This window comes from Fukomys damarensis, unplaced genomic scaffold (assembly GCF_012274545.1).
Source record: "Fukomys damarensis isolate Sample0158 unplaced genomic scaffold, DMR_v1.0_HiC HiC_scaffold_19, whole genome shotgun sequence".
NCBI classification, from domain to species: domain Eukaryota; kingdom Metazoa; phylum Chordata; class Mammalia; order Rodentia; family Bathyergidae; genus Fukomys; species Fukomys damarensis.
This window is the reverse complement of record NW_022900931.1, coordinates 19,938,409-19,958,922: the sequence shown is the minus strand read 5'-3', so window position 1 is coordinate 19,958,922 and position 20,514 is coordinate 19,938,409. Positions and strand designations below refer to the sequence as shown.

At 33.9% G+C, this 20,514-nt stretch overlaps 1 protein-coding gene across 7 annotated transcripts in view; it reads left to right on the top strand.

The window, feature by feature from the left end:
* The window catches only part of Sox5 (SRY-box transcription factor 5), a 936,135-nt gene that overhangs the window by 250,973 nt on the left and 664,648 nt on the right, over positions 1 to 20,514 (top strand). For all 7 annotated transcript variants that reach the window (XM_033766292.1, XM_010615329.2, XM_010615302.2 and 4 more), the window contains one exon: positions 4,408 to 4,493. The gene's annotated coding sequence lies outside the window, so the exon portion shown is untranslated. The remainder of the gene's footprint in view (positions 1 to 4,407; positions 4,494 to 20,514) is intronic.

The following is a 20,514-nucleotide window of genomic DNA, read 5'->3' as shown; positions in this document are numbered from 1 at the left end:
TTTTTTTTTTTTTTTTTTTTGGTACGAGGGATAGAATGTGGGTCCTTGAGCTTGTGAGCCAGGTGGCGAAACCACTGAGCTAAATCCCTGGAATGAGATCAGGGTTTTTAACCCTAAACATTTTGTGGGATGTTTTCTGTTTCTTACTGAAGTACTCATTTATGTCCTTTTCTTGTGCTCCTAAAAGTATCCTATGTATTAACAATGTATATTCCCTATCCTAAGGAAGATGATCAAAAAAATAACCTCAATAGTTTAGCAAAGTTTAGTGGAATTGAGCTTTGGTTGTACATTTCTGAAATTCCTAGTTTTAAAATAGTTTGACGCTCTGAACATTTTTGTCCAAAATTAAAAATCAGAAATTTGAGTAAGTAATGCCACTAAAATCTCACATAGGAACACAGTTTTCCCTGAGCCTTTTGGGGGATGGATATGTGTATTTACTCAACATGTGTATATTTTCTACTTTGCCCATCTGGCATCTGTTTTGGTACCAGCCTAGCTAGCTGTTCTGTGTCAAGAGTACTTTAGCCTTTTCATTACAAACAAGAAATGAAATATTGTAAAAAAGAAAACCCTCCCACTACCCCCTTCCTTCCTCACTTTTGTTTTGTTGTTTCTGAGCAAGTTTCTTGCCATTTACCTTTGCATTTGCATTGCTCATTGATTGGCAATTTTTAAATTGTTTATTGTGCTCTTTTGTTTCACTGTTCCAGAGCTAAAACAAAAGCTACCAGGCCCTGTGAGGCACACATTTGCATGCGGTGAGTGTTGCCCGAGGAAAAAGTAATTGCTAATGCATATTTATGTGGCACAAATTTGCCATTTGTTTATGCATAAAATTATCAATAGTGCAGGGCGGCCCAGCCGTAGAAAATGGTGACCTTTTTAGCTTAATAAATAGAAATCAGCTGTTATTGTGAAGAGATCAGCCATTTATTCTGTGTTGAGGGACATTGCCGGGAAAATGCAGATTGAGGCTGGCAATATCATTAAATGGAAGGCCAGTGACCCTTTTGGTAGAGTCTATTATACTTTATCTAATAGGGGATAAATGACTCTGGTTGGCAAATGGAATAAAGAACAACAGTTTTTTTTTAAATTTATAACTGTACAGATTTTAAGCCACTAAAACTGAACAGAAAGTCTCTTGCTGACCTGTTGCTAGAATTTGCTAAAAAAGCATCTGTTTTAATGTGTGTTTTTTTTCCTTTATCATTATTCTCTATTTACGCATTGCAATAAAAAGTAAAGAAGGTGGTATTTTTTCTTAAGAGAAAAGTTTAGGTTTTGAAAGTTTTCCTTTTCATATTTTAGGTTTTTTTTTCTTTTTCTCTCTCTCTGTGTCTTTGCATGTACCTCTCCCTCATCTATACTTCCATCTCTGCTTTGAAGGTACCCTTGCATTGTATAAGGTTGCCTATATTTGATGCCTTAAAATATTGATGATAGGGCTGGGGATTTAGCTGAGTGGCACTGTTCCTGCCTTGCAAGCACAAGGTTCTGAGTTCGATCTCTGGTACCCCCCCCAAATTGATGCTAGATATTTTCAAAATAAAGTTAGCCACTAGTGTAAGTTGATTTTTTAAAAACTAAGCATAATATTATTCAAATAAAGTACCTTTTAAGGAAGTATGTGGGCATTTCGGTTTCAAGAATCTTCAGGATATTTTCCCTTTATGTAAAGGAACCTCTATTAGGTTGTTTCCTCCCTGTATCTGATCGATGAAATGCACTCCATCTCCTCAGTGTTCACCTCTGCTGCAGGTTTCATACAGTATAACTTAACCACACACAGGGCCTGTTTGGCATGTTCGTGAGCATTTCTGCCTCTGGCGTTTTTAAACCTAGTTGTTTAAAATCATTATTGAATTCACTGTTAAATGGAAGTTTGTGTGTGTGTGTGTGTGTGTGTGTGTGTGTGTGTGTTTTAATGTTACCATGTAATTTTTGCTATACAATGTATGTAGGTTAGGAAACAAGGTGATGCATCAGAGGCCTGGAAAGCCAGCCCAGAACATGGCTAACATCTTTGAAGCTACTTGCTTGCTCCCCCACAATGGTGCATCCTTCCATGACTCTGTCGCACTGTGTTTAAAGTTTCCACAGAGTGGTCTTGCTGCCGCCAGTCTTTCCTCCTGATGCACTTTGGTGTCATGGTGCATTCTGCAGCATGTCTCCAGCCTTGACTGAGTGACCTTTTCCTGGCAGAAACGTTCCTTTTTAAGGCAGAGGGTGTAAATAGGATTCAGACACTAGGGTACATTAGTCCATAAAATGAATATATTTTTATGTCATTTATAAGGTATTGATTTTAGGTCCATTAGATTTACCATCCCCAGTGGGAGGAAAAAAGAATCAGTGATTTAATGGGCAGCTTGGAATTCTAGAAGGGAGAGCAGCCGTGATTAACTCCTTCGTCATCCTCCTGCCATGTTATATACCACCTTCTCGGAGCTCAGATGAGAATGGGAAAGAGGACTTACCTTCTGGGATTCCTGCAGTTTATAAGGGTCACAAACCATTTTCAGCTCAACTATTACCACGTCTCTGAACAGAGAAGAGATCACTCTGAGTTGATTAAAGTTGCCAAAACTGTTTGGTTAGAAGGCGGTTCCTTTAAGAAGACAGCTTTCAAATGGAAGAATTCATGTTGGTTTTACAAAACCCAAAGCATATTATAGAACAGGAAAAATTTGACCTTAGTTTTCTATTTTTCTAATAAACAACGAAAAATATAATTTATTTATGAACTTCAAGAAGAGACATTTCATAATGATGTTGTGGCAGTTACACGTTTCTTAGGCAAATTTTAAGTGATATAAGTGAGCCTGGTGATCTTAGTAATTTTGAAAGTAGGGTGTTTTCTGTTTTATGCATAGAAAATTATTGGTTTATAGAAGTCTCTTTTTTTGTTACAGGCTACTAGATATATTTCTCTGCTATGGAATTAAAGTTTGGGTGCAGAGCACTTGTAATTCTAGCCAGTTTTATATAACTGATAGTACTATCACCTAAAAGGAATTTCACCTGCAGCTACGTGGGCAGCTAATCCTCATTCTTCTATTTGAAAAAACTAAGTTTTAATGTACATAGGAAATTTTTAAAAATTCCAATTTATCTTTCCAATCTTCTGACATACTAATCTGTTATGGTTAAAGAAAAGTATCTCAATTGAAATCTGATTATCTCGCAACTTGACCTGATATAAAGATGCTGGTATCAACAAACAGTTTTAGAATTTCATATTTTATTATTTTTCAAATTCTGTTACAAAAATATGAAAATACAGGCTCCCTCTTGTGGGTAAAATTACCACCTGTGATTTTTCTCTGTCAGACAAATATATGATATGACAAAATTTCTGTTTCATTTCTAAATCAATACAACTGTGCCAGTGTCTTTACATTTGGTCACATGGGACATTTCATTAGCCTGAAGGAAAATAGAGTTTGAGTGTTTTTTTAAAAACTGGCTGTGAATAAACAGCCTTTATTTTGTTAGCAGCATAATTTCCTATATTTGATGTTTTTAGTAGTAACTTTGGAATACTTCCCAATGGAATAATTAGTGCATTAATTAAATAATGCAATTATTATCTTTGTCATCATTGTTACTTTTGAATTTCTGTGCTCATTATGAAAATTTCTGATATCAAAATGAATTACAGTGCCCTAATGCTCTATGAAGATATAGTATGGTAGTAAAACTACTCAAATATCATAAACCTTTTGACTAAAACTTAGTCAGTGGCGTTATAAAAATGAACACTGAGGTATCACTCAGTTCTTTAGCTGGATAATGAAAAGACAAAACCAGAACCCACCCACTATGTGTGAGTTCCGTGCTTTCCTGAGTCTGATTCTTGGGAAATGCAAATGATTGACAGGGATTGTTTTTGTTAATAAGAAAGAATTTCATACCTTCAGGATAGTGTAGGGGAAGGGTTTCTGAAGGTGAAGGGCAGTGGAGCAGAGGTAGGAATGCAGAGAGCGCCACGTAATTACTACATTGATTTTCCTGTTGCATATTATACTGGAATCAAGGAAGGAACCTAAGAAGACGTCTGAAGACTTCTTAGAACTCACTTCAAGAAACAAGAATTTTTGTTCTAGAACACCTGCAGGTTATTTCCACAAAAATAAAGCAAATGAACAACTTCTGAATATATTAGCATAGGTGCAGATGACATGACACGGGTACATAAGTTTCTAGACTTTTCTGGAGGCTCCAAAATGGCAAGATAATACTTCATCTTCCATAAACCATAAACTTGTTTGCAGAAGTATAAATTTTCATATATAAATAAAATTTTATTTTAAAAACCGTGGATATCACCTACTTCCAAGAGTCATATTTTTAGTAAATTAAACAATGCATTATTAATCATGTACTTTTACTTTTCAGGATTCCTCTTGCTGATGACATGATTCCTGTTTGAGTCTGTTTACAAGATTCTGAAAGCTGAAGAGGGAATTGTAGTACGGCACTGGGTAAGAAAAAAAGTATGTTTATAATATACATAATGCATACCTTTGAAAAATTGATTTGTATTTCACAGAAATGACAGTTCATATTCCTTCTCTCATTTTTACAAGTAAAATATATGAAACCTATGCACAAAAAAGTACTTTATGTCATCTTTCATATTCAGATGACAACTGGCTTTATAATTATAATTTTGAGACTAATTATGAAGGTAATATCTCTAAACTGGCAAACGATGATGACATTTCTTTTGTTTTTGTTTTCTTAATGAAATACATTTTTCTTGAAGTTGCAAAAGCTTCTGTTGACTGGAGAATGTTTTTCTAAAATATTTGTTGCTGCTTTTTTTGTTTCTTTAAAGGGCATATTTTGGGTCACAATGAGTTGGTCATACATTTTAGAAAAATTTCCATAGATTGTTAAGTATTCCTAGATATGTTTCTGTAAATGCATACAAAAATGCAATATTACTGAGGCCAAACAAATACTTTCTGATCTCCTAGTAGGAAGACCCATGGACATCTATCTTTGTGTGCATTTGTGTAAGGTGTATTTGTCTTTTCAAAAAAAATGTATACCTGTGAGCAAGAACTAAAAGTTTCAACTAGTGTTGCAAATCCCCTTTTTAAACTTTTGTCTGACTAGTCTTCATATGAGTAACTATAGAGAAGGTTAAGGTAAGGAATTCTGCTGTTCAGCCAAGGATTGTTCCTGTTAAGATTGAAAAGGAAATTTCTTACTGATAATTTTTTAAAAATTTAGAACTAGTCATTTTAGTGGTCTGGAACTTATATTTTTAGTGATATACTCTCAAAATGTTATGAAATTTTCTTTAGCATATCAAGATATAAGTATATTTGTGGAAATAAATTGTTATAAACTCAAACTATGTTAATAAAATAGTTCTTAACTAAGCTTCATATATTCACAGACAAATGAAATAATATAAAAGAAGGCCTAGTAAATAATGAATTGTTATGCTCACAAAATGACATAAAACAAATGAATTATTGCAACCATAAAACTCACATAATTTTGCGAGTTAAAAACCCCAATATAGGGCTGGGAATTTAGCTCAGTGGTTCCACGACCTGCCTCGGAAGCGCAAGGACCCAAATTCGATCCCTGGTACCAAAGACAAAACAAAACAAAACAAAAACAAGATAAATAATATTAAAAGACAGATGGCAAACTGGAGCTAGTTCCAACAAATATGGCAACCATCAACTGTAAAGAGTTATTACATATTATAAAAAAGATACATAGTAACTCTTAATTTAAAAGATAACAATGTAAGAACAAATAATTGATGAGGACTAAAATTTGACTTCAACAGCTCACAAATGAAATGCAAAGTTCTGCCAGAAATACTGTCTAATCAGTAAAAAGTACTTTGAGTGGTGACACAGTAGTAGAGATATGAGGAGAGGCGAAGTTTCCCAACTGCTAGGGATAGGTTATATTAATCACTTGGTCTAGAAAGTGATTTGGCCATCTCTGTTAAGATTCTTAAATGTTTTCAAAGCATTTTGTGTGACATGTCCACTTTTGGTTGGGAAAATATTTGGTTGCAGGTAATCCACAATAATAGTTTAAGAAGGATGGAATTTCTTTTCTTATGTGAAGTCTAAATGTGTGAGTTAGAATTTGGTGTTGGAGCTCCAGTGGCGCAATCGGTTAGCGCTTATACAGAATTTGGTGTTTATAGTCTTCGGGAATCTGGAACCTCTATTTTTGGCCATTACACTAAGCATGTGACATTCTCCTAGTGTTTTTGACTATCCAGAATTGATATTCCAGCAATCATGTTGATATTTCAGTAGTAGGAAGGAAATAGTATTGGAAAAGTGTCCCTTCCATTGAGGGCATCATCTGAGAGGTGGCACATCCCTTATATTACTCATTGGCTACAACAGTATCGCATAACCATTCCAAGCAGCAGAAGAAACTGAAGAATGAATTTCTATTTTGGAAGAAAAGATTTTGAAAATTCTTACAGTGCAAGCTTCTTACAATTTTACTTCCAAGAGCCTATGTAGTGAAATAGTTTTAAAAGGAAATACTTTATATAAATTTTCACATATTTATGATGGAAAGAATTTGAGATTGATTTATCTGGTCAACAATAGAGAAATAGTTATATAAATTTAAAAACACTTACATGATAGGATAATATATAGCCAATTAAGTATTTTTAAAGAACTTTGAAAACCACAAGAAATTATATATGTTTTTATATTAAATGAAGAAGTCAGTCTACAGTAAGGATACAGTACATTCCAAGTTTGTGTATACAAACACATATACATTCATACACATATATGCATTCCTGTGTGAATATATTATATATTATATATATGTAAAAATATTATACATAAAAATAATGGAAACTACTTACATCGATTGTAATTATCTCTGGATAATGGAATCCTGAGATTTAAACTTCCTTGTAGTTTATAATTTTTAAACAATAAGTGTGATTTAATATTAAAATTTGAGAAATGTAAAAGGTTCTGGACTCTAAAGGATTTCATAAGTTACTTAGTGCCTCTGTCTATTAATATGTTATATGTATGTTTCTTTGAGGAGAAATGAAACATCCCAGCATGCATTCTTTTCACTTCTTCTGAAGTCTGGTTGAAAAGAGTTTTCTTTATTAGGAGTGCATACTACCTATTAGAAAGCTTGATCATATTGAGACCTGGGAGCCTCTTGAGTTAGGAAAATTTGAGCTACTGGGCTGCAGGTCATTGGCACTAAACAGGCACGTGGAGGTTTCCGGTACGTATGCCAACTTCAACCTTTTGCAAAAAAGAAAAGTGGGGGGTAAAAGGAGAAGAGGAAAAGAGAAATGTATTTTAGATGTGTTATGTACATGTCCCAACTCCCCAGGATGAATCATTCTGTACTGCAAACATACTAATACGAATTTTAAAAGAAAAGTGCAAATTTGGCAAACCTTTTGTTGTTGTGATTGTTATATAAGGGAAAGAGTTGGAGTACTATTGTTCTAATTAAGAATACTTTCCTCCTAAGTATTTAAAATATTTTAAAATATTATTTTACCTTAGGATATTACAACAGTGAGAATTTAAACTATGTGAGAAAAATCACAACTAGATAAAGATCTTACAAAGAAATTAGACTGAGAGCACTTTTTGCAGAATTTATGCTGACTCTAAGAACCTATAAAGTATTCTTATATAAGGAGTTAAGGATATATGAGTATGATGGATAAAGAGGTAGATGGTAGATTCGGGAGACAAACTGTGTTCATCTGACTGTACGCTTACATTATTGGGTTATTTCTTAGCCATTGTGCCTCACAGTCATCATCTGTGAAAGGTAAATACGAATGGAAAACAGTAGACATATATGTACAACACAGATGCTGGTGAGGTTTAAAGTTATTAAGCAAAACCCAAACCATTTCTGGAGTCAGAGTCCCTTTAAATGATTGAAGTTTCATTTCAATAGAAAGAATAATTTTAAATCTAAATGTTCCTAATAAGGTAACATCAAAATATATTAAGAAAAAATTTATAGAGTAAAAAGGAGAAATAATTCATAATAGCACTATATTAACTCCCTTCTCTCATTAGTTCATGGAATAAAATGGGAGGAAAGATTTAGAGTTGAAAGGCAGTGTTAAGAAACTTGCACTTAGCAGGGTGTGAAGATGTATGTGGATACAGAGACAGGAGGATTACAACTTTGAGCCCAACCTGGGCAACTTAGAGATTTAGAATGGCCCTGTGTCTAAATAAAAAAATAAAATGATCTGAGAGTGCAGCTTGGTGCAGAGGCTGTGAGTTCAATCTCTAGGAAAACACACACACACACAAACACGAGTATAAATCTTAATCTTGGTGTATAAGAACCTTGCATGTTATTGTATAATTGACAGGTTTTTAAAGCACATGTGGAACAATTAGAAAAATTGACCATATTCTAAGTCAATAAATGTCTCAACACTCTATCAATCATATTCAAAGTTTTGATATAATGCTGTAAAACACTCAAGATGCAAGTGAATAATAGTTTATATAGAAATAGAATTTAGTGTAGAGATCTTTTGTTTCTTTTGTTAGATTGATTCCTAGATACATAAAGAACTCAAAACAATCAGTCCCCCCAAATATAAAGACCCGATTCAAAAATGGGCATCCGAAATGAACAGACATTTCTCAGACAGAGAAGTAAAAGCAGCAAGAAAATATTTGAAAAAATGTTCCACATCACTGGTCATTCGAGAGATGCAGATGAAAACAACACTGAGATTCCACCTCACCCCACAAAGAATGGCTGCTATCAAGAAATCACACAATAACAAATGTTGGCGGGGTTGTGGGGAGAAAGGAACCCTTCTCCATTGTTGGTGGGAGTGCAGACTAGTGCAACCACTATGGAAATCAATATGGAGATACCTCAAAGAGCTTGGACTGGAGGTTCTATTTGACCCAGCCATCCCTCTGCTGGGTATCTTTCCAAGAGAACTAAAAGAATCATATCACAGAGAAGTTTGTGCACCCATTTTTATAGCGGCACAGTTTGTAGTAGCTAAATCTTGGAAACAGCCTAATTGCCCATCCGTTGGAAACTGGATAAAGAAGTTGTGGTTTTTCTATACAATGGAATACTACTCAGCCATAAAGAACGAGAAAATAGATTCATTCATAGGAAAATGGATACATATTGAAGATATACTCCTAAGTGAAATAAATAAGTCACACATGTGTAAATACCGAATAGTTTCCCTGGTGTAAATAATCTGCAACAATGCATAAGATTCTAATAAGATTACTGACATTTAGAAATGGGAAGAAAGGAGCTAAAGGTGTAGGGAAGGTGGGATGGGTAGGGGAAGAGTAAAAAGGGAAAAGAAAAAAATGTGAGAGAATGAAAAGATGAAAATAAAGTGTTTGTAGATGGGGAGGGGAGGAGGGGGTGAAGGGAGGGTAGAGGTAAGGGGAAAAAATGAGAATCAAGACATGTCATGTAGAGGTACAAGATCACAACAATGAATGTAACTGCACTGTATCCCTAAAATGTACCAATAAACTCAATTAAAGCTGAAAAAAAAGAAATAGAATTTATATAGAAATGAAACTTCACAATTAAGAAGCCACAATGGCATTAGAAATGTCTTTTATAAAGCACCAAATATCCCTACATAAGAATTGTAGAATGCCTATAAGAACTATTTATTAGGAAATTTATCACCTAAGTAAATGTAGGAAAACAAAGAAAGAGTAAAAATGCATAAGCCATCAACTTAAGAACTTACATTCTAATATACAGAAATATCAAGTGTCAGAGGAAAATGATGCTTATTATGATTTGATCATTATATATCATATACTTGTAATAAATTATATTTTCCATAAAGACATGCAGATATTATGTGTCTGCTAAGAAGTTATAAGACATAACAGCAGAAATTCAAAGTATAGAAGAAAAAATTCAAGAACAAAGTTATCAGTGTGAGAAATTGTCCTATAACAGAGAAAACTACAAAAGCTAAAATTCCACCTCTCCCCAGAAAGAATGGCTGCTATCATGAGATCAATAACATGCTGGTGGAGTTGTGGGGAGAAAGGAACCCTTCTCCATTGTCGGTGGGAATGCAGACTGGTGCAACCACTGTGAAAATCAATATGGAGATACCTCAAAAAAACTAGGATTTGAGGTCCCATTTGACTCAGCTATTCCTCTGCTGGGTATCTTCCCCAAAGATTTAAAAGAATCATACCCCAGTGATATATGTTCACCCGTGTTTATAGAGACACAGTTTGTAATAGCTAAAACTTGGAAGCAGCCCAGTTGCCCATCACATGGAGACTGGATAAAGAAGATACTTCTTTTTTAAAAAAAAATAAAATGGAGTTCTACTCAGCCATAAAGAACCAGAAATTAGAGACATTTAGGGCTAAATGTATGCAAATTGAGGCCATACTCTTAAGTGAAGTAAATAGGACACGTGTAAATACTAAATAGTTTCTTTGGTATGAAAACTAAAAGCGTAAATGGGGATCAAAATGTGTAACTGATAATGTGAAATAGGTAGAAAGGGTCTAAAGGACTAGGGGAAGTGGGAGGGGGAGGGGAAAGGAAAGAAGGGAAAAGTAGAAATATGGGAAAAGGAAAAAATGGAAACAAAGTTTTTGTAAATAGAGAGGGGTGGAGGGGATAAAGGGAGGGGAGGGGAATGGGAAAAAATAAGATACATTATGTAAAGGTACAAGATGCTAATGATGAACGTAACTGTATTGTATACCTAAAATGTACCAATAAACTTAATGGAAAAAAATTATAGTTGTAAAGAGGTAGAAATTTTTTGATTGTCTACTGAGGCTGTGCAAGAGAGTAGTCACAGTTTCCCATATTAGGACTTAAAAGGTGTTATCATAAAAGAGGATCTTTGTGCAGATATCAAACAGCAAGTAAGGACTATTCTGAATAACTTTATGTTGGTAGATAAGAAAAGTCAAATGTAGGGCCGGGGATTTAGCTCAGTAGTTCTGCTGCCTGCCTCAAAAGTGCAAGGTCCCAAGTTCAATCCCAGGTACCAAATAAAGAAAAGAAAGCAAAAGAAAAGAAAAGTCAAATGAATGAAAAATTCCTAGAAAGATATGATTGGGAAAAATTTACTGAAAAAGAAATGGATAACCTGAATAATTTGAAAACCAATACTAACATTTTATCCAGTAAACAAATATTACCCTACAGGGCTGGGGAAGTAGCTCACGAGTGGGCCTACCCAACATGTGCAGGGTTTTGGGATTCATTCTCCAGTACCATCAGGGAAAAAAATATCCCCTCCAAAGTAAATTTCAAATCCAGATAACTTCATGAAGAAGTGCAAGGAAGAATTAAGTTTAAGCTTTCATAAGTTTTTCCACAAAACACTAGAGATAACAGTCTTCACTCATTGTATAAGGATCATAAAATCTTGATATCAGATCTTACATAAATAGTAAGAAGAACATTTACAGGCCAGTTCTCTCATGATTTTACATGTAAAACATCCACAGCAAAATCACAGCAAATGAAATGCAGCAGTATATATATAAAGAGTAATTTTTCATGACCAAATTAGTTCATTCCAGAAATACAAGACTTGTTAAAAATACCAATTATAGAATTATTATTAAATCTATTCCTAGTATTATAAAATTCTTAGGAAACTGAAAACAAGGAAGAACATCCTTCTACGAATAAAATAAATTATGCAAAAATAAATTATGAGTCAAATGTTGACAGCATTTTTGTGAGCAAAATTAAGACAACTATTTGATAATACCCTGCTATGCATCATTTTTCTGGAAATTCTAGCCAATGAGCAGAAATGGGTAACTAAAGTTATTAGGGTTAAAAAACAACCTACTGTTACTATTTTTTTTCCTGTACTGGGGCTTGAACTCAGGATCTTGTGCTTGCCAGGTGGGCACAGCGCTGCTGAGCTAAATTCCCGGCCCTCTCATCACTACTGACAAATGAAACGGGTTAGTAAGAGAGTTTAGCAAGGCTGACACATACAATAGGTAGAAATCGGCAATCTTTCCATGTAGCAGTATAAATCTTTATTAAAGTTCTAGTAATAAGAGATGGGGAAAGAGGTGACACTTTATTATCTAATATTTTCAAAGGACATATAAATAATGAAGTAGTCCATGGTCATAGACTAAAAAAAGTCAAAGATGTAAAGGTGTCCCATACTTTCCAACTGACTTATAAGTACAGTGCAGACGTGGTCTCCAAATGCCAACTGGTTATTTTGTCTTTGTTACTTGGATAAGTGTGTGTGTGTGTGTGTGTGTGTGATGTAACAGGATAATTCCAAATGCAAAAGACAAAAAATAGATTCTCTGTAAAGGAAGGAATGAGGCGGTAAAGTAGCCTGACAGATATAGAGCTCTATTAACTACTTGCAGTCCAATTATTTAAATACAGGATGGCCAAAAATCTCATATTTTCAAATAAAATTTTATAAGAATATAAAAATGACAATTTTATCGGATTTGTTCAATGCAAAATTAACTGGTTAAAATAACACAGGTCTGAGTGACGCCCAGGACAGTCTGTATGTACACAAATGGGCTTCTTGAGTGAGTTTTGGGATAAACTATTAAGTGTTTAAGGAAGTGTGTTACTGCTTCAGGATAGACAAGGAAACAAATTTAAATAATAGAAAGCTCAGCAACAAGCTCTTGCAAATGTGAACGTTTCATAAAGGTGACACTTCAAAGTTGTAAGGAAATAACAAACTTTAATAATAGGTACAGCACAAATTTTACAAAAATGAAATTAGATCTCTACATCACTCCCATGTAAAAATCAGCTCTACATTTGAATGTGATCTGCATGCTTGTACTTAGATAGGAGAATTGCTTGTGCCCAAGAGTTCAGGGCTACCCTGCGTAACAGAGTGAGACACTCTTTTAGTTGATTAAGACGCAAGTGTAATAGGCAAAACAATAAATGCCATAAGAGAATCTAAGAGCAAAAGGTGAAAGTAGGACCTGGAATAAGAAAGGATTTCTTAAGACATAAAAGCACATGTTATACTATTTTTTGTTTTTTAAAACATCACAGAAAACAGAAAAGATAGTGATAGAGGACTGGGATTTAGCTCAGTGGTGCCCCCTGCTTCCCTTGTAAACTCAAGGGCCAGAGTTCAATCCCTGGTAGAGGGGAAAAAAAAAAAAAAAAGTAATAGCGTAAATTGGTAAAACATCATTAACAAGGTGGTTTTAGGAATACATTTTTTGAAACTCTAAATCAAGAGAAATATTCACAAATCAAAAGTAAAACTAACCCCCTCCCCAAAAAGAAAGAAAAGAAATTCAAATGACCAATAAATCTAAATGACCAATTTATGTACAAGTACTTAATCTCAGCAGTAGTGCAAGAAAATACGGATAAAACTCTTTATGAGATCCCACTATGTACACCTCAGAATGGGAGAAATGGAAACATCTAGCAGAGCAGTGGTGGTTCCTATCATGTTGAGAATTGTAACAACCGCTTTGGATGTAGTATCTAGTGATGATGCTCAAGTAATAACTCTGATTAAATTCTTAGAGAAATATGTGCACGCAGACACACACACACACACACACACACACACACACACACACACCAGGAGACATGTGCAAGAATGCACACTGGAAAAATATCTGTAATCTGCGAAATAACTGGAAAGAATTGCCTTTAACAAGATGGAAAATTATAGAACAGTCATACAATAAAGAGTGAGGAAGATGGAAGAATTTTAGTGCTGTACTTAATATTCACAGAAAAAAATCAAGATGTATCAAAATGAATTCTGTATGATACCAGGCATATTAAATTATATTTTTCCAGGATGCACTGTAGATGGTAAATTATAAAGAAAAACAAGGAAATCATACCACAAAAACCTTTGAATTTGATTTCTAGTTTGAGGACTGAGTTTAGCTGGGATTAGGGGAGGAAAGGGGAAAATGTGGATCAAGAGGCATTTCTGACTCAAGAGAGAGTGCCAGTCATGTCCTGTATGAAAATTATGTGACATTTGTTTAACTATGTGTTCTGTACATATATTTATCATAAAGAAATATTAAAATAATACAGTAAATTTCTTTAGGTTTTATTAATTAGTGTGATAGTTTAGAAAGAAGTACATTTCAAATATTAACTAATAAATTAATCAGAAGATGGTAAAACAATTAAGACACAGTACTTGTAAAGAATTTCCCACATTAGAGATAAAGAATAACAAAATAGTAAAATAAATATTTATTCTTTCCAAAATTCTTTTGCAAATAAATGTGATAAAGGATATTAGGCATGGACATTAGACTGAATAGATGTAAAATAATTTGAGAACTGTAACATTATGGATATTTTATTTATATATTTTTTACATCCTTTTCTATGTTAATACAGTCTTACAACAAATCAGTTATGCAAAAAGTTTGGTTGAACACCAGATTATATAATGCATTGACTAAAAACACAACAAAAACAAGAAACTGCAAGCTGTTATAAATATGAGATTTTATAGAAGTAAATGAGAAGAGTAGTTGGTTTTACTGTTGGAGGCAATTATTTTTAGTTTGCTTATCTCCTTCTGAGTTAGCATTCTTTCAAAATGTCACTACATTTATAGTTATTTGCTTTAACCATTTAGCTAGTTAATAATTTGTGATCCTAAGTGGTTGTTATTTCCACATGCTTTTTGGTCACCTTTCTCTTTTACTTGCAAATAAGCCAGCTCTTTGCTTTAACTATTTATCAAATCTAATCATTTTTGTTTCCCTCAGTCACCCTAATCTAGAAAGTAAAATGCTTTATTGCTGCAAAAACTAAAAATAATCCCAATATACTGTAAACTGTCAAGTGAGTTCTGTGTAATTAAAGATTATCCTGCAATATACAATTTTTAAGGCATTTATCCCGACAGGGTTCAATGGCCTTTGAGAATGAGCCACTTTGTTGACAAATCTGTCATCTAAATTGTGCAGCTTTAATGAGAACTCTGAACAGCACACTCTTACATTTTAATGTGGATGGCAGTTTAAAAAAATCACACCAAAACAAAAAACTGAATATGATTGAAGTTGATTTTTAAAAGGTCTGCCACCTGTAGATGAAAATGTGCATTATGCTGAACACACAATAATTAACAAGATTGAAAGACCGTGGCCAAATCCAATGACCCTCTGAAATCAAAACCTTGGTTATTATTTAAAAAAAAAAAAGAAAGAAGAAAAAACGTAGCTTTAGTTGTATAGACACAGGCTTCTGATTCTACATAATTTGTAGCTACCTGTCCTGCTGGACAACCTTATCCACATTTTTCTGCTAATGTGATGGAATTGATTCCTGAAAGTTCAGTCTTTGCACTTGAATCCTTTGTGTGTTATGTAATAACTCATTATAGGATCATACATATTCTGAATGGAGTAAAATTTCTATTCTATTCTATTCTATTCTTGTCACCATCTTTTAGAATTTTTACTAATCATTGCAGGTTATTGTGTGTGTGTGTGTGTGTGTGTGTGTGCGCACGTGTGTGTCTTTGTGTATGTATCTTTCTTGAGCAAGACTGTGTTTTAGATATATTCTTAGGTGACTCTTATCAAGTTAAAACATTACCCATAAGAGCATTACAGAAAGCACGGTAAAAGAATGTTTAAGTCTAATGGCACCATACCTTTAATATATTTTTCTCAACAAAAATTATTTAATTGTTTGATTCTGCTTGATTGCCTGCATGCTTTAACCTAACATATTCAATATCCATTTCAATAGGTTAGCATAAAATTATTAGCTTTATTTTCTGGATGTTTCAAGTGTGTGCACTTATAATTCATTGGGAATGTTTTGTCAGTACAATTTGGATAGCAGCATTCATTTCAAACTGTACATCGATTTAAATAACATAATGGAGTCATAGCTGAGATGATCCATTGTACTGATCTCAGAACTAGATATTGCCACTTGAGAAACCAATGTTAAGACACTCGAAACAACCCAGAGGCACTAACTATCCTGGGAGAAAATAATGGTCTATATATATTCCTTTAGTTATGGATTCTAACTTCTTCACTGATAAGCAGTACTGATGTAGAGTCACTCAAAAGTTATGGGAGATGTCATATTTTAAAAAAGATGACACAGTGACTCTCAGTTTAACAATTACTGATTACACACTGTTCTCTTGTTCTATAATTATTTATAAGTAAGAAGATTTTTCCTTCAAATAAAATAATACGTGAACTAGTGATCAAAAATCTTTAAGATACTGTGTGTGAGCAATCAATTGCTTGTTTTTACAGAACAGTGAACAAAAAAGACAGAATTCTCCCAACAGTAATCCAATTTAAGGAAGCCCTTTGATGCCAAGTGATCTCTGTAGTACTTTCTGCAAAGTTAGAACTTTCAGTGAAAGCAGCTTTGCCCATAGTTGCATTCTGTAAGTGAACATCTATTTTACGTAACTGAGTGAACTGCTACTCATATTCTTTATAAAATACAATAAATATTTCCTAATATTTAAGCAGTTATGAATCGTGTTTTTATTTTGTAGAGTGATACCCCAATCTGTGCATCTTTTAGATTACTTGTAGAAAAACCCAAACTATGTTTTATGGTAAGTTGCTGGTGTTTTAACATGATGTGATATAATGTAAACAAGTTTGGTCTGTAATTAGCAGATTACCTCCTCTGTTAACATGACAAATTTTCTTTGATGCAGGTATCATTTTAGGTATTTCAAATCTGTGTGGCGGGAAAGGTTTTAATATAATTGTCTAAGTACTTAGAAGAAAGCTTGCTATTGCCAGCGTAAATTGTAGAAGGATTAAATACTTAAATAGTAAACAAAAAAACTATAGAAGTACTAAGAAATTGTGTAGATGAATAAAAGTTGTAGATAGATTGGAAGTTCTTAAAGCATTACAACAGAGGCATTGATCACACACACACAAAATCCTGGTAGGCTTGATGCCATGAATGGAAAAGCTTCTTTACGTCTTCAGTGATAAGACTGGCAAACAAATGAGGAACTAGGAATTATATCCATAATATATCAGATTGAAATATGTAAATCCCCATTTTTGTTGAGACTGTTCATCTCTCTGTGGTCTCATATGCTCAACATATACAATTAAAATATAATTTAAAATACAGATTGATAGCAAAGAAGTAACATAAATATTCAATTAATAAGAGAAAATCAAATAAGGAAGAAACTTATAAGATGTTTGATTTTTATGAGTAACCAAGTAATGTAGATTAAGCATGAGATCATAGTTCATTTAGCAAATTGGCAAAGATTGAAAATGCCACAGTAAATGATGCTGAAAAGATTGCAGTGAGATTGGGCCTCTCACTTATTGAAGCAATAGTGTCAATTGTAGCACTGCACTAGTCCTTCCAGAAATCTGCCCAACATGTATAAAGTAAATAAATATTTCTATGGATTAGATTTACATAGCATTTAAATCATTAATTTTTAATCAACATAAAATATTAATAAATAAATATTACATACTCTAAATATAAGGCATGATTGAAAAATAGACAATGTTTAAATTTTAAAAAATTTATTAGAGTAACAGATATTGCTAAGAGAGGGGATAGGTATGTTTGAAGTAAAATGGGGTACTTTATTTTTAGGTGGATTAATGACAGTGACTTTTGTAAATGTTCACTGTAGTTTTTGATCTTACCTTATAGTGCCAATGTTAAAAGTTCAGTTCAGCATTGCATAAATATTACTATATATTTACATTATATTTATTTATGTAACCATAAGGATGTAGTGTTTATAAACATCATTTAAAATAATGTAATGATGTGGGAAATTAAAACCTGGATTGCAGTAAACATTCTAGAAGCATTTGTTGAATCGATACATGTGAATACTCTCTCTCTCTCTCTTTCTCTCTCTCTCTTTTTCTCTCACACACACACACACACACATCATGCATAGAATAAAAAACACTGGAAATTATATAGAAAATACTAAAAGGCTTTACCTAGACTGTGTCATTATAGCTCATTTAAAACCTTTTTCTTTTTTATGGTACCGGAGATTGAACTCAGGACCTTGTGGTTGGGAGGCAGGCACAGGGCCCCTGAGCTAAATCCCTGGCCCAAAACTTTTTATTCTTTTTGTTGTATGTTCTTGTTACCTTAATGAACAAATATTCCTTTCATCTTAAGAAAAACAACATTACTTTTTGAACTTCAAATATCAATAGTAACCTTTAGTTTTTTTCAGTGACATCATTTTGTACATATATAATGATATAAACTTATCTAAATAAATTTTCCTAATTTTTTAATTAGGAAAAACGCTAGAGGAATGAAAAGATTTTATAGTTCTTAATATATCTGAAATGAAGTCAGCATGGCTGGTTAATAAGATGTAACACTCCCAGTGCATTTACCCAGGATTTGCACAAGACACCCCAGTGGTGAAGTGGGGATACACTGCTTCCAGGAGCTGCTCTGCCTCTGTTTATCTGTGTCCAGAGTTGATCTGTGTCTGGCAGTTGGGTGACATTTCATGTTTGTATTAGCTCCTTTTCCTGGGACAAAATGCCTGACACCTACAATTTAAAGAAGAGGTTTATTTTGGCTCATGGTTTCAGAAGGTTCAGTGTAACTTTGGCTGGCTAAAGGCAAAATGACATGGCAAAAGTGTGTAGCAAAGCAGAGCTGCTCAGACCATGATAAATAGGAAGCAGAAAGAGAAGAAAGGAGCTGGGGACAAAAACACACCCTTCTAGATCATACCCACCTTGACCTAACTTTTTTTTTTTTTTTAGTATCAGGATTTGAACTTGGGACCTTGCAATTGCAAGGCCTGCAGCAGAACCACTGAGCTCCCTGGTCTCTGACCTAACTCTTTAGACCAGGCCCTACCTCCTACCAGCTCTTCCAGAGCTCATCAATGGATTAATTCTCATAGAAACCTAGTAGAACCAAATGTGTTTGTTGATCCTTAAACATATCTTTAGAAAAGGAAATGTGAAGGCGACTAGGGGTACAGCTCAGTGATAGCACATTGTTAGCAGGGGTAATACTTTGGGTTCAATCCTCAGAACTGCTCAAACAGAAAAAGTTGAGAAAATGTAAAGGAGAGAAAGAAGAAAATATGAAAATATTCATTTAATACCATAGAATGCAGAAGAGTAAGGTAAACTATATTTTTCAGTTGGGTAGACTCAGAACAAATTTTAACCGTTTGAAATTCATTTTATTTATTAGCTTTATTTGTCCTTTAGCCTCTCCCTTTTGTCTTAAGAGTACTGTTATTTAAAAGTAAGAACCACTCATATCAGAATACCTAAATTTCATTAAAAACCAGTCCTTCAGACTGTGAGGAAGAAATAATCCAACTACTATTTCTGGTGTTAAAAAGTTTTTGGAATAACGTCATTTGCCTAGAAGCTGTTTTCCAACCTAATAACTCTTGCAATTATGATCTAAAATTTCAAGAAGATTACGGCCGTGTAGCTACTAGAATATGAAATTGTACAGGAATGTAACTTGGCTAAAATATAACTTAAAATTTTTTAGAGAAATTCTACTTTAAAATAGTAGTCCTGTGATAAAAGAAATGTTCTGCAAGTTTGTCTTTGCTAATATATACTGACTAGTTACACGGTGACCTCCTATATCTTCATTCAGCTTCTAATCTGTTTTCATTTTAACCATGTGCTTTGATTCTGCATTAATAAATCACTCAAAATTTGTGGAACAAAATTCAACACACTTTGTATTGTTTCATCTTCTGTTGGATAATTTCTTTAAAACATATTTTGGAAACAGTATGTAATGCCCTTCCAGCCTTTGGATGGCAACCCTAATTTGGATGTGCCTATCATCTGCCTGCTCCGGTGTTTGGTGTTTTTTCAGTTGTGTTGAAAGAATCAGATGGAAAAGAAGGAGGTAGATAGGGCTGAGGATTTAGCTCAGTGGTGCCGTTGCCTGCCTCATAAGCACAAGGTCCAGGGTTCGACCCCAGGTACCAAAAAAAAAAAAAGGAAGTTGATTCATTTCTGTATAGTACAATTATAATATGAATGATTCAAGCATGATGCTTGTTATTGCAGAGAACACAACAATAAATAAAATAGGATTCTTAGCATAAGAAAGATTGAAAAGTTTTGAGATATGGGTGGATGTGGGGATAGTAGAAATGCGTCAGTCCCAAGAATGAAAGGCAGGAAACAAATATTAATGGTTCACCCCTGATTACTTTGCATGCAGAAGGTGCCCTTGTCAGGCACACCAGTTGTCTCAGGATGGGGTCTGCTTGCTATTCTGTCATCTCGGGCTTTGGGTTTAATTTTTTGGTCATGTGGAGTACCTGAACTCTTCTTTCAGAGACAGTATATCTCAAATTTATTATCCCACAATTCTAGGAGAAACTTGGTCATGAAAAGGAATACTTAGGGGAAATATTTGTAAGGATTTGCAGGTAATTTTTTGAGATGTTCTGAAACTTGTCCCTAAACTGAAGCA